Source organism: Crotalus tigris, unplaced genomic scaffold (genome assembly GCF_016545835.1).
Source record: "Crotalus tigris isolate CLP2741 ecotype Arizona unplaced genomic scaffold, ASM1654583v1 scf7180000018940.2059657, whole genome shotgun sequence".
NCBI lineage: Eukaryota > Metazoa > Chordata > Lepidosauria > Squamata > Viperidae > Crotalus > Crotalus tigris.
In genome coordinates, this window is record NW_024097284.1 from 1,090,912 (window position 1) to 1,104,511 (window position 13,600).

The 13,600-nt window shown below is 41.6% G+C and overlaps 1 protein-coding gene across 2 annotated transcripts in view; it reads left to right on the forward strand.

Annotated features, from left to right (window-relative positions):
- GPR158 (G protein-coupled receptor 158) overlaps positions 1 to 13,600 on the forward strand; it is a 176,377-nt gene that overhangs the window by 27,692 nt on the left and 135,085 nt on the right. The window lies entirely within an intron of this gene.

Below are 13,600 nucleotides of genomic sequence, written 5' to 3' on the forward strand. Positions count from 1 at the left end.
CGGCTTTTGTTTTTAAACCAGGCCTGAGATCCTTTGTGCTACTGGGTGAGTTCTGAGTATGAATGAACAAATAAAATGGCCTTTATGTGTACTTCAAATGAAGCTATGTTACACATTTAACACATTTAACAGAGATTAAATATTTATGTACATTAATACACATTGTTTAACAATGTCCATTACACTTTTTACAGCAGAGATGTTGGTAAAAGCCTGTTCAACTGAGTAATCTTTGCTTAAAAGGTATCCACAGTTATGATCACAAAAATCAAAACAGCAATCACAAAGATGTAATAACTCTTCCTCTTTTTTATATGCCCTACATGTGCAGCTCACATAATAATAGAGTTTCATCATGATCGCCATCTTTACTTTTTTTATCAGACCCTGAAAACTTGGCTTGGAGGAAAGTTTAATATCTGAATAGGCTGGATGTCAGAATGTGGCACTTACTGCTTTTTTAGAGTGAGGCCACATAGAACCATTCCTTTGCAGTAGATATTTTTACAAACCTGGGGGAGGATCAGCAAAAGGAGAAAATGTCTTGCAGTCTACTGATGTGGGAGTAGCAGCAGTAGCCTACTTTTCATGCTAGTCAATTTGAATTCTTTCCCACTTGCTCCCAAAGCCAAATCTTTCTTCATAGTCAAAGTGGTGGGTGTTTTGTATTTTGTTTGTTTTTCTTGAGCATTAGCTCTCTTATAATTCATTCAGAGCCTTGCATAAAAAGTACTTTATAGTTGGTTGGTAAATAAGTGTTATTTTCAGCCAAAATATTGCAAAATAGGAATGAAAAAATACTGTGCAATTTTTGCCAATATGCTGCTACCAGATTTGGGCTGCAAATCTCCAGATCACCACAAAATGGCAGCAATGATACATATAAAAAAATCTCTTTGCTGCCATCTGGTAATTATTCAGATATTTTCAGCCCAGAATCTGGCAACCCCAATATCAGCTATGAATTTGTAAGCTTCTTGTTGGTAACTGGTTCACTGTTGCTATATTAACTTAATAGCCAAGATTAGTTAGGCTTTTTTTCATCAGTGAAAAGCTCAAAACAAGATTACTTTTCCCTGCTGAGGCAAAAAAAAAAAAAAAACTTTCACTATCTGAATTACCAATCTGTTAATATTTGTTTGCTTTTGCCAATGAGATCCCCCCCTTATGGTTTGGTATTTTGTGTATTACAGACCACAATATGGCTTTGCAAATTCATGGGCTACTGTTATATGTGCAACCCACCTCAATTCTGATAGAAATGCTCCCAGGTTTGGAAAAGATTTATTCTTCCAGTAGAGAAGATGAGACAAATTTTGTGGGTGGAAGATTTCTATGAGAACTAAAGGAGAGAAATGTAGAAACCATCTTGTAGACAAAAAAAAACTAAAGGAATATACATGCAAAGGGTGTCTGTCTCTAGGAATCTGCTTTGTTGGGAGTGATTGGAGCAGCATTTACCTTATTTACATTCAAAAAGAAATATGTTCATTAATTATAAAATCCCTGGAATTCTTATAGCTTTGGACAGTGTTCTTCAACTATGGCAACTTTAAGAGGTGTGGACTTCAACTCCCATAAATCCACACACCTTAAAGCTGCCAAGGTTGAGAATCAGTAGTTTAGGGCAGTGGTGGTGAATCTATGGCATGGGTGCCAGAGGCGGCACTCAGAGCCCTCTCTGTGGGCACGTGCACTATCGCCCCAGTCCTAGGTCTTCAGCTGGATTTTATAAAACCTTTTTGCTTTAGGCCTCCACTGCTGTGTGCAAAAAAAAAAAAAAAAAGGTTCAATCAATCAGTCAATTTCAACTTCTTATGGAAAAAAAAAGATCTTGCAAAGTTGGAATTGATTGATTGAACATTTTAGTCCCATCCAGTTTGCCTTTACCACTGCAGCCACGCCCACCCAATTGGCCACACCCACCCAATTGGCCAGACCCAGTCAATGGGCCACACCCACCCAATAGCCACATCCACCCGGCACCCGACGATGCATAAATGGGTTTGGGGTTGCAGTTTGGGCACTCGTTCTCTAAAAGGTTCACCATCACTGGTTTAGGGAATAGGAAATGGGTAGTAGTATTGCACTCTCTTGTGTATATACTGTGAATCTTGCTATTTGCCCTTTATTTATCTTCTCACTCAGAGAGTAGAAAGACCATATAGGGAGACCTTTGCCCAGGTTCGCCTGGTGCACCAGTTGCGGCCCTATTTGGACCAGGAGGCTCTACTCACAGTCACTCATGCCCTTGTCACCTTAAGACTGGATTACTGTAATGCGCTCCACATGGGGCTACCCTTGAAGAGCGTTCGGAGGCTGCAGTTGGTTCAGAATGCAGCTGCGAGAGCGATTGTGGGTGCACCAAGGTATACCCATGTGTCACCTATCCTCCGTGAACTGCACTGGCTTCCTGTGGGTCTCTGGACGCAATTCAAGGTGTTGGTTATCACCTTTGAAGCCCTTCATGGCTTAGGACCAGATTACTTACAGGACCGCATACTGCCGCATAGTTCCCAGAGGCCGGTGAGGTCCCACTGATTGGGCCTCCTTCAGGTCCCATCGGCCAGACAATGTCGGCTGGCAGGCCCTCGGGGAAGGGCCTTTCCTGTGGTGGCTCCGACCTGGTGGAATCAACTTCCCCCTGCCGGCCTTTAAGAAAGCCATTAAAACAAAGCCATTTGTCCGAAATGGTGTAGGGTTTCCTGCCCGAGCAGGGGGTTGGACTAGATGACCTTCAAGGTCCCTTCCAACTTTACTATTATTATTATTATTATTATTATTATTATTATTATTATTATTATGTATAACTCTCCTGTTCCGGCAGGCCTAGGGTTGATGTCCCCCGGGGGGGGATATGACTGGACACGCTGTATGAATGCACTTATTTTATTGTTTTATCGTTCTATTTATTGTTTTAATTTTGTATGCCACCCTGAGTCCCTAGGGATTGGGCGGCATATAAATTTTATTAATAAATAATAAATAAATATTAATAAATAAATAAATAGTGCAATCTCTATCCAAGAGATTTTGTGTCAGAAAGTGTATAGCTATTAGTGATATTCTTCCAGGAATTGTGTAGATAGGCCAACTATCTACCTAACAAGAACACCTTATGAGAAGTCTAATCACCTGACACTTCAGGCAGCACTAAGTATGTGTCTGCCTTGAGGAAATAAAAAATATATTATTCACTTACTGTGCATTAGATAATTATTAGATCTGGATCCCACTAGATCCCATTAGATATAAAGAGCAACTTATTTAGCATTCTCCCACCTATTTTTCCTATATAATCATGTGGGTAGGTAAAATTTATTCAAAATCATCTGGTGGGCAGTTTCTCTGATTCTAGTCCAACACGTTAACTACTATGCTGTATTCTAGTTTTCTCAACCAACTCTGCTTTTTCCTGTGTTATGAAACTGCAATCCTCTTGAATGTCTTGTTTTCTTAAAGATAACCCACTAACGAATGATCTTCAGCTACAGAGTATCCTGTTCCTCCTTCCATTCATGAAGTAAGATTTGGGAAGTTGTGGCAAATAGCTAATTATAACAAAATTAGATTATTGTATTGCTACGTAGAAACCAGCTCTTGATTCTCTCAATTAATACAAACCTCAGAGTATCTAAGCACTTCATGTAATTGGATTCTATAACAAAACCTGTGTTCAGAGATCCGAGCAAATAAGAATAATAACATGAAAAGTGAATGAGAGCAGCAAGGTTTTGACATTTAGCACATTTAATGAATGGCAGTCTAGCTGGGTGCTATTCGCATTTGGGACCGAGTTATGAAAGCCCGACTGAGGGTGGCAAGGGGCTAAGTTTCTATTTACACTCTTTTCAGAAAGAGCAGAACAAGAGTAAATAGGTCACAGTGGCGGGCAGGTTTTGTGTGTGGCAGCTGGGGAAAAAGGCTTTGCACGTTGAGCACAGAAAGGCAGCTAAAAGAAGGGAGGGAGCATTGAGCAGACAAACGAAGGTGTATAATGAGTCCCTTTAAATTTAGGAGGAAGTCTTCATTTGGAAGATGAGATAAGCCAAATGATAAATGTACATTAGGGCCTTGTGTTATTCTTAGTCTGATACTTTAAGTGGGATGTGAATTCTCCAAAACAGCAAAGGCAGGCCCTTTTAGCTAATGAAGCCTTCATGTCTAAATTGGGGCCCACCTTGGCAATGGGTTTAACTTTTAAGTATGGGGCTTGTTTTGATCCAAATGTTTGTTATTTGTACTGAAAGAAAAATGGAAACAATTCTTTTCAGAACAAAAAAAAAAACACCAGGCGTATTCCAACAGGACAAACTCCTAAACCTAGGCTCCTGACAGGATATAGAGTCCAGAACTCCTCATTCAATGTTTACTTTAAAAAACACAACAATGAAGATTAGGTTTGTGTTAGCAGACCCAGTGCAGTATAATTAAGGTATTCAGTCCAGAGGAAGGTTTGTCAACCTTAGCCACTTTAAGAAGAATGAACTTTAACTCCCAGAATTTCCCAGCCAGCAAGTCCACATATCATAAAATTGCTAACTGAAACATTGGTCCAGAGGAACGGCCATTTGAGATACAATTTGTGAGAGCTCCTAATTCAATCTACTGTTTCTCCTTCTAGAGACATGATTACAGTACAGTATTTGCTATTTTTGTTTTGTTCTGAAAATAGTGCAAACCAGGGCTTTTAAGTTTTCACAGACTGCACCTATTTTGCACTTAAACTTCTCAGCCTCCCGGCTTCTGATTTGCCATTGTGGCACTGTTGGACGCATGGAGGCGAGCTCCGTCTTCAGCGTCTGGTTTTATCCACCTGGGGGACCCTGGAAAGGGTGGAAAGTCGCCCTGTAGGGGCAATGAGTGAACCACCGCTTGATCCGGGGCAGATCTCCAAACCGGTGTGTAAAAGACCGGCCATAGCAATATGGTTCGTCATTAAGCTGCTGACAGCCGAAGTCAAAATTACAACCAAGCACCTTTAAAGCAATGTGGATGAAACTGGGTGAAATCTAATCTTCTCTTTAAGACTTTAAATATTTTTCCTGCAAAAGCTACCCAAAATATTTCTCCTTCTATGAGGAGAGAGGTAAGGGAATTCTTACCCCACTCTCTAAGAACAGCGGTGATTGACTACCTAGAGCAGTGGTTTTCAACCTGTGGGTCGGGACCCCATTTGGGGTCGAACAACCATTTCATGGGGGTCGCCAAATAACGCAGTCTGCCATTTCCCCCCCCCTTTTCCTTAACTGTGCTACTCCCTTTTATTCTATTGGCTTTTGAAAGCCAATAGAATAGACTCTCTTGAATAGAGTCTAATTCTATTGGCTTTCAAAAGCCAATAGGAATTGTCCAGGCTGTCTCTGCCCTGCTGAGCCCGCCGAAAGTCCCATTCTGCAAACAGTGCTGCACCAGTTGAGTAGTCCTCAACTTACAACCGGTTGAGTAGTCCTCGACTTACGACTGGTTGGGGGTCGCGGCATTAAAAAGGTTGAGAACCACTGACCTAGGGGAAAAGAGCAATTATAAGAAGAATTCTAATCTGATTGGATGCACATACCTTTGAAATTTGGAAACTAAAAGTTTTCCTATTCTTACTGGAGATATTGGGTTTTATTTAAAAAGAAAAGAAACAAACCTTGAAAAATTATTATTAAAACTTAGGATTTAAAAAGTTTTAAATGGCATTAGTGACATCTTTTGGTGAAATATGCTATTACAATTTCTTATTGACTAAAAGAGGCTTGGCTGGAAGCCAGAAATTAGAAAAAATCATCTCAATCTTGACATACTACCTGTGAGAAACATAGCTGTAAAGAAGGAACTGTAAGGCGGTTTATCTGGCCTGTTTGAACTATGAAGATAAACCTTTATTGACTTTCAGAATTATATATGGGAAATTGTTTTCCTATTTCTTTACATGAGAAGTCTTTGTTAATACACAAGATGATGAAATACTTTGGACTATAAATTCTTACCTGCCAAACAATTTTCACTATAAGACTATTTGCAACACTTGAAATAGATGTCACACATCTAGCTACAAAAACTACTTTTAACATTTGATTTTAAAATCCTTAATTTAATACATTATCAAGAGAATATGGATAAAGATCAGGAAAAAAATCCTTTCTATGTTGAAATCAATACATAAAACCATTCTTTCAGCATGTAACAAAAGGAGAGGCAACATAAAGGAACAAGATGCCAGCTTAAATATACAAACCCAGATTTTGACTACAACCAAAGATCCAACAATGCAGAAAGCAACAGGAGAAATGGAGCAACTAAATATTAAGACAGAGGACCCAACTGACCAACAGATCCAGCCAATGGGGAAATTAGAAAAGAGAGTGACAACATTGAAAATGGAAAATATTTTTTTCATAAATCAGAAGAAACTTGAGGAAAAGTAAGAAGAACAGACTGAATGGAAGATAAACTTATTAGGACAACTGTGGGAAACTGAAATAATGGGGAGGTGATCAAAGAAATATAATGGGGCTAGTTCTTCCAAAAATTGTAATTAAATGGTTTTTCTTAACTCAAATACTACACACAATAATAGAGAGAGAACTGTTTGATGAATTAAAAGTACTGACATGGATGGTTAGTTGGCAAAGGAAAAAAGCCAGAGTAAGGCTGAAGGAAACTAGGGTTTGGGTTTATTAAAGGGAATTTTGTACTATTAGAAGTTGGTCGCATATAGAAATTTTTTTTAGAAAATAAAGTAATATTATAACTGAATAGACAAGATGTGTAATAAGATTAATAGAATTTTGGTTTAATATGGTGGGAAAAAAGAGAAATTTTAAAATAGAATAAGATTATATGCAAATAGATAAGATGTATATTTAGAATATTAGATTTTGTTATAAAAAGGGGAAAATATAGAAGTTGAGATAAAGGAAACTCTAGTTACCTAAAGCTTAGAAATTATAACATACCAAATGTTGAATATTGAGGGGAAATTAAATCCTGGGTAAAAAGGTACAAAATATGTATAAGTTCAAAATTATTGATAAATGTAACAAAGATGGTTTTACTTAGTTGATAATAATAAGAATTATATTAATTCAATATGAGATAGTAGACATTAAGGGATAAAGAGAGAAAATATCTGATGTTGTAACTTGAGATTCTTGCTAAAGATTTATGTATGTTATGAAATCATTGATTACCCAGTCACCACATTGCTTTTTAAATGTTTAATTGAAAAATTTAGAAAATCAATAAAATATAGAGCAGCGGACTAGGAGGGGAAAGATATTGAGGAGGAGAACATTGATAGGAATGGTTGACGGAAGGCAGGAGCGATATGTTAATCAACAGGTGGGAGGGTTGAAGGAAGGGGGATTGACAGGAATGGATGACGTAGAGCAGGACTGGCAGGTTAGAGATAGAGGAGAATTGGAGAAAGAAGGATTGATGGGAATGAATGATGTAAAACAGGCATGGACGGATCGGCGGGTGGGGGGGTGAGTCATAGAAGTGTTGAGGGAGCAAAGAGGGACAGGAATGGACCGGGCAGGACATGAACAGCAGGGGGATCGGCAGACTGAGGAGGTAGACAAACTACCTGAGAGAGGAGGGTTGATAGGAAGGCATGATGGGAAACAGGAACAGCAGGTAGACTGGCAGAAGAGGAGGAGAGATAATCTGGAGAAGGGAAGAGTGATAGGAGAGGATGATAGCAGGCAGGAATTGTATACAAGTAGGCAGATTAGGGAAAGGGAAAAATTGGAGAAGGGAGGGATGACAGGAATGGACAACAGAAGACAAAAAGGGTGTATGAATCGGCAGGTCAGGAGAGGAGGGGGGTTGGAGGAGGGAGATGAGATAAGGAACTGGCAATGGAATGCAAAAATGGCAGGTAGACCAGCAGCCTAACAGAGAGAATAAAAAGGAGGAACTCCGTGACAGGACTCGTGTGGTGTCGAATCGGAGGAGGCGCCTTGCATTGGGCAGAGAGGAGGGATTGAGGAGTGTGTTGGTAATAACAGCGCAGAGAGGAGGAGGTGATACAAGGAGGACAGAGCAGAAAAATACAAAATTGGAGTGCAAGAAAGAGAGGGCTGAACAGTTAAGGCAGTTACAGGCAATCAGGAAGAGTGGCCCTGTCATGCGGGCAATGAGTAGGCAGTTAGATCAGCAAGGGGATAAAAAGAACTTTCCCACCCCCTAAGCCCCACTCTGAGGACGCTGGCAGAGGACCAGCGATAGCTAAGTTGTTTTAACCTTGTATATAACTATTTTTATTGTTTTAAATATTGTTTTAACAATAAATAACTGAAGTATACTCTTCCCGGAGATCGAAGATTGCATCATTGAATAAATATGCCCGGGATTCGTATTTTTACAACCATTAAGGATATATATATATATATATATCATATATATATATATATATATATATATATATATATATATATATATATATATATATATATATAAATAAACTTCTCAGCCTCCCACCAAAAAGAAAAAGAAGGCTGAAAAATGTCAGTCTCTCCCTCAGAAACACTGTGACATTTCCAGACGTTCTCCTGGGGCCTTAGAAGCAGAAAACCATTAAACATAGAGCGTTCTGCTCCCAGTCATAAAAAAATCACCCATTTTTTACTTAACTGCCACCCGGCTTAAAAATGTGGGTATAAACAAAAATATTAAAAGGGGCAAATTATAAATGTTAATATGCTGAATGTTCCATATTATTTTCTGTGTATGTGTATTTGTTTGTGCTTTCCATAAATGTTAGGGACATGTGAGAAGATTCATGGGAATTTATTGCTATTCCATATTTTAAGAAAAAAGCATATATATCAAATCAAGTAACACAATTCATTGAATGCTACCAAGATGCTAACAGGTTTTCAACAATGTTGGTATAGAGTGGCTTCTATTCCTTCCTTCATATAATTTCCAGTGCATATACATAAAAGCCCCACGAGATCCTCAAGTGTAGCTGGTGGTCTTTGGTACAGGAAACGGCAAAGAGAGAGCAGGGCTGTGAGAAATAATGGATTGCTCTGGATGCCCCGTGACAGGGCTCCTTTATGTGTGTCTGTGTGTCTGTGTGTAAACAGTCAAGATGGCTGCAGCTGAGCAATCAAAATTCTACCCCTTTTAGCGCACACATAACAAAAGAGGGGCTTTCAGTTCTGGCTGCCAACTTGATTCTACCCCTCACCCCCACCCCCTGCTGTTCACCCATGCTCTCCTCAACTCTGCAATTCCACTGGTTCCTGTTCTGTATATATTAATACCATTCTTAAAGTATACACTTAACTGTGTGATTGGATGCAGAGGCTGAAAATGTCTGCCACAGTTTGCATACAGGTAATACATAAATTCATGAGAGCTAGTGAACTGAAATGGTTACTGTTCTTCGTTCGATGGCAAATGAAGATCACACATGGTGGAATCAAGAACTCTTTATTTCTCCTTTAGCTCACTCCAACAACATAATGAGGCTCACAGGCCTCCTTTTTTAATGACCGGATCCCCAGGCAAAACAGCAACAGTAATGGCGCGCTTTCGCACCTCACGCATGCACGTGAGGTGCTGGCGCCTCTCAGTCTGGTCCCGGGCAGCTTGCAGAAACCCCGGGATCATAGCAATGTCCTGAGCCTGAAAAGTGAATTGAGGACCATTATCTGAAACTAGAACATCTGGAAGGCCGTGGGCAGCAAAAATGCCTCTCAACACCTGGATTGTCCTGGCAGTAGTAGTGGAGGAAAGAGGAACAACCTCTAGCCACTTGGAATAGCTATCAACAACAACCAAGAAGAATTGCCCCTGAAAGGGCCCAGCGTAATCTATATGCACCCTGGACCATGGTGTTTGGGTTTCTTCCAACCTATGAACTGGGGCCTGAGGCATTTCTGGCCGTGACTGTTGGCACAACTGAGACCCATGCACCTGAGCCTCGATAGTTTTATCGAGCCCAGGCCACCAAAGATGGCTGCGCGCAAGTGCTTTCATTCTGACAATTCCCGGATGTCCCTCATGCAGAGAGACCAAGATTCTAGGCCTCAATGAGGCAGGAATAACTACCCTGCTACCTCATAACAGGCAATCCTTAAAAGTGGACAACTCATGCTTCTTGAGCCAGAAGCTTTGGAACTCACTACCTGGATTGTCAAGACCCATGAGAACACACGTATAAGCGTGTGATCGGTGGCAGTTTCAGCAGCCACGTCCCTAGCATTGAGGGGCAATTCTGGCAACTCCTGGATGAGAGAATATTGGTGGCAGGAGCAGGATCTGCTTCTACCTGTTTTAGACGTAGTTTGCTAAGGCCATCTGCATGGCCCATTTCTTTTCCCAGTTTGTGAACTAACGTGTAGTCATAAGCAGACAAGAAAATGGACCACCTCAGCATTCTAGGAGATATTATATGAGGGGTTTGTTTGTTTGTTGTAAACAAACCCAGCAAAGGCTTATGGTCTGTGTACACTGTGAAATGGCAGCCATATAAGAAATCATGAAAATTTTTAATGCCAGCCACTATGGCCAGTGCTTCTCTGTCTATTTGAGCATAATTACACTCAGCAGAAGACAGAGTCCTAGAGTAATATGCCACAGGAACCTGTGTTCCATCAGCTCTCACCCCATAAGGAGATGCATCGCAGGCAATGCAAACAGGCAATTGCTCATTGAAATGTGCTAACACAGCATTAGACGTGAGCAATGCCTTAACCTCATTGAAACTTTGTTTGTGGACCTTTGTTCATTGCAAAGAGGCCTGCTTGTCTAAAAGCCTATGTAACGGCTCTGTATAGCAGCTTTATGTGGAAGGAATGCATTGTAAAAGTTTAAGAGGCCCAGAAAGGCTTGCAGCTCACTTTTAGATTTAGGGCTAGGGGCCTGCTGAATAGCTTGCAGCTTGGATTCAGCAGGGTGAATTCTGTGAGCATCTATCCTGAATCCTAAGAAATCAGTAGAAGTAACCCCTCTCTTACACTTATCCTTCTTCAATTTCAGTCCTGCTCTTCGAAAATGGAGCAAAACAGCCCTCAACCACTTTGCTAAGTTTTGAGATGACTCCCCAGCAATAAGGACATCATCAAAATAGGGGCAGACTCCAGGGATACCCCTAAGTATGCTCTCCATAACACTTTGGAATATGCCAGGGGCAACATTTACCCCAAATTGCAGTCTCTTGACCTTGAATGCACCCCTATGCGTTACAATGGTCTGTGCCTCAGCAGCAGCCTCATCAACAGGTAATTGTTGATATGCCTGTGCCAGGTCAAGCTTTGCAAAAACTCGCCCCCCCCCCCCTTGAGGGAGGCTAAGATGTGACTGACAACTGGTACTGGATAAGCGTGCTGTCGCAAAGCTTTGTTTAGTGTGCATTTGTAATCTGCATATATACGTATGTCCCCATTAGCCTTTAGAGGTGTTACTATTGGGGTTTCCCATGGACTTGAATCTACAGGTTTTAAGATACCTTGCTGGAGCAATTTATCCAGCTCAGCATCAATCTTGCCCTTGAGGGCAAAAGGTACCCTCCTAGCCTTAATTCTGATGGATGTGATGGTTGGGTCTAATCTTAATGAAACTGGAGGCCCTTTGTAGGACCCAAGCTGTGGACTAAACACATCTGCAAACTCCTCACAGATTTCTGCCAGGCCCAATGTTTGCAAATGGTGCAGCCCCGTAACCTGGATTTCCAAGGCCTCAAACCAATCGAGTCCTATAAGACTTGTGCGTTCACCCCCAACAACCAACACATCTAATGGACCTTCAAACTCCTTATGTTGCACCGTAAGGGTGGCCTCCCCCTTAACGCACACTTTGGAATTTTGAAAATCTGTTAATATTATGTTGGATGGCCTCAGTTTGGCTTGAAAGCCACTGCTGTTTCTAAATGTATTAAGAGAAATAATGGAAAGGGCAGACCCAGTGTCTAACTCCATGTTCTGTTCCAGCCTATTGCCGTCCTTGTTAACTTCATAAGGACAAAACCCCTGCTGCTGCAATAGGCTGGAGACTTGCAAACAAAAACAAAAACCCCTTTTAATATTGTAGACCAACCTGTCAAATACAGCAAACTCAAGTCCAAAAGAACACGATGAAAAACAAACAAGAAATCACAAGAGAAGTCACAGATCAAGATTCCAAGACGCAGTTTTCAAACGGTTGCCTTCAGCAACCAGCACCACCCACACCCCCTTCCTTTATTTAGCAGTCCTAAGGCAGTGCCTCTCCTTGTCATTTCTTCTTACTTTGGAGGTGCCTCATTGACCTCTGTTGACTTACTCTTGCTAATTGATGCCGTCTGTGTGCGTCAATTAGCAAGTCCATCTGTTGTGATTCTTCCAAGTCTGATTCATGCTCCTCACACAGCTGAGCTTCATTAGAAACATGACTGGAGGGCCCAGGCTCTGCATCCAACTGTGAGTCCTGTACTTCAGAGCCTCCTCTGGCTCTGATGACCCTTCAAATGCCTCCTCCACCTCCTTCTCAGATTCCTCCGACTCAGCTGTTGGGAGCACAGGCTGGCACGGAATCACAACACTCCATAGATAAAGGAACCCCTTGCAACCTAACCTTAAATGACAATTTTTTCTTTAGTGGGTTGTGTGTGCCTGTTGTGTAAATACTCTTGCGCGAAGCGCAGAAACCCACCCTATTTTGGCTGGGGACCCTGGTACCTTTCAGATGCAATTCTTCTCGAGGTTGTACCTTCTGGAGACCCAAACAGACGGATGCTATGTGGCCTTACCTGCCACATGCTCTGCAGATGGCGGAAAGGAACCTGCAGTCAGCTCTCTTATGGCGTCCTCCGCACCCGAAGCATGCTGCTGAGGCCTTTTCTTTGCCCTCCTTCTGCCTTCTCTCTGTTGCCTGGTAAAGCCGATCTACCTCTTCTTCAGGATCTTCTTCCGATCCTTCTTGGATGCCCTCATGGTGAATGGCAGCTGCCTCCGGATTGCTTTTGATGGGCCTCAAATTGCTGACTGCCCAACCTGCTGCTTCCTCAGCCGTCACCTCTCTAAGAGCATCTTAGAACGAGATATCTTCCTTTGCAAAGATCTTCTGTTATAAGTCCCTGTTCCTTAAACTGCATACAAAACGGTCTCTCAGTCTTTCTTCCAGATCTTTGAACTTGCACGGTCTGGCTGCTCACCTCAAGGCCGCAATAAACTCCTTAGCCGATTCGTCTGCCCTCTGGTCCCTTTGTTCAAAAGTATGTCTCCACGCGATAACAGACAACTTGGGTTGGAAATGTTCTTTCAATAGCTTCTTCAAGTCTGTATACATTACAGACTCCAGAGGAGCAGGAGCCGCCAGATTTTCCGTAATTTCAAATGCGTCCTGACCACAGACACACAACAGGTTTGCAGCCTTCAACCCATCTTCTCTGATCTGGTTTACCCTGAAGTAGTTCTCTACCCTTGCAATATAGGACTCCCATCTCTCTGGGTGTGAAGCATCAAACTCAGATAAGCGACCTATCTTCGCCATCCTTGCTTCTTTTGGGAAGGGGTCTATCAGCCGAGCTTACCTCCAGTGACACTGTACTGGCAGGCTAGAATGCTGAGTTTAACGCCATCTTCCCTTCTTCAGGACTCCTCAGGTAAGTTTTACA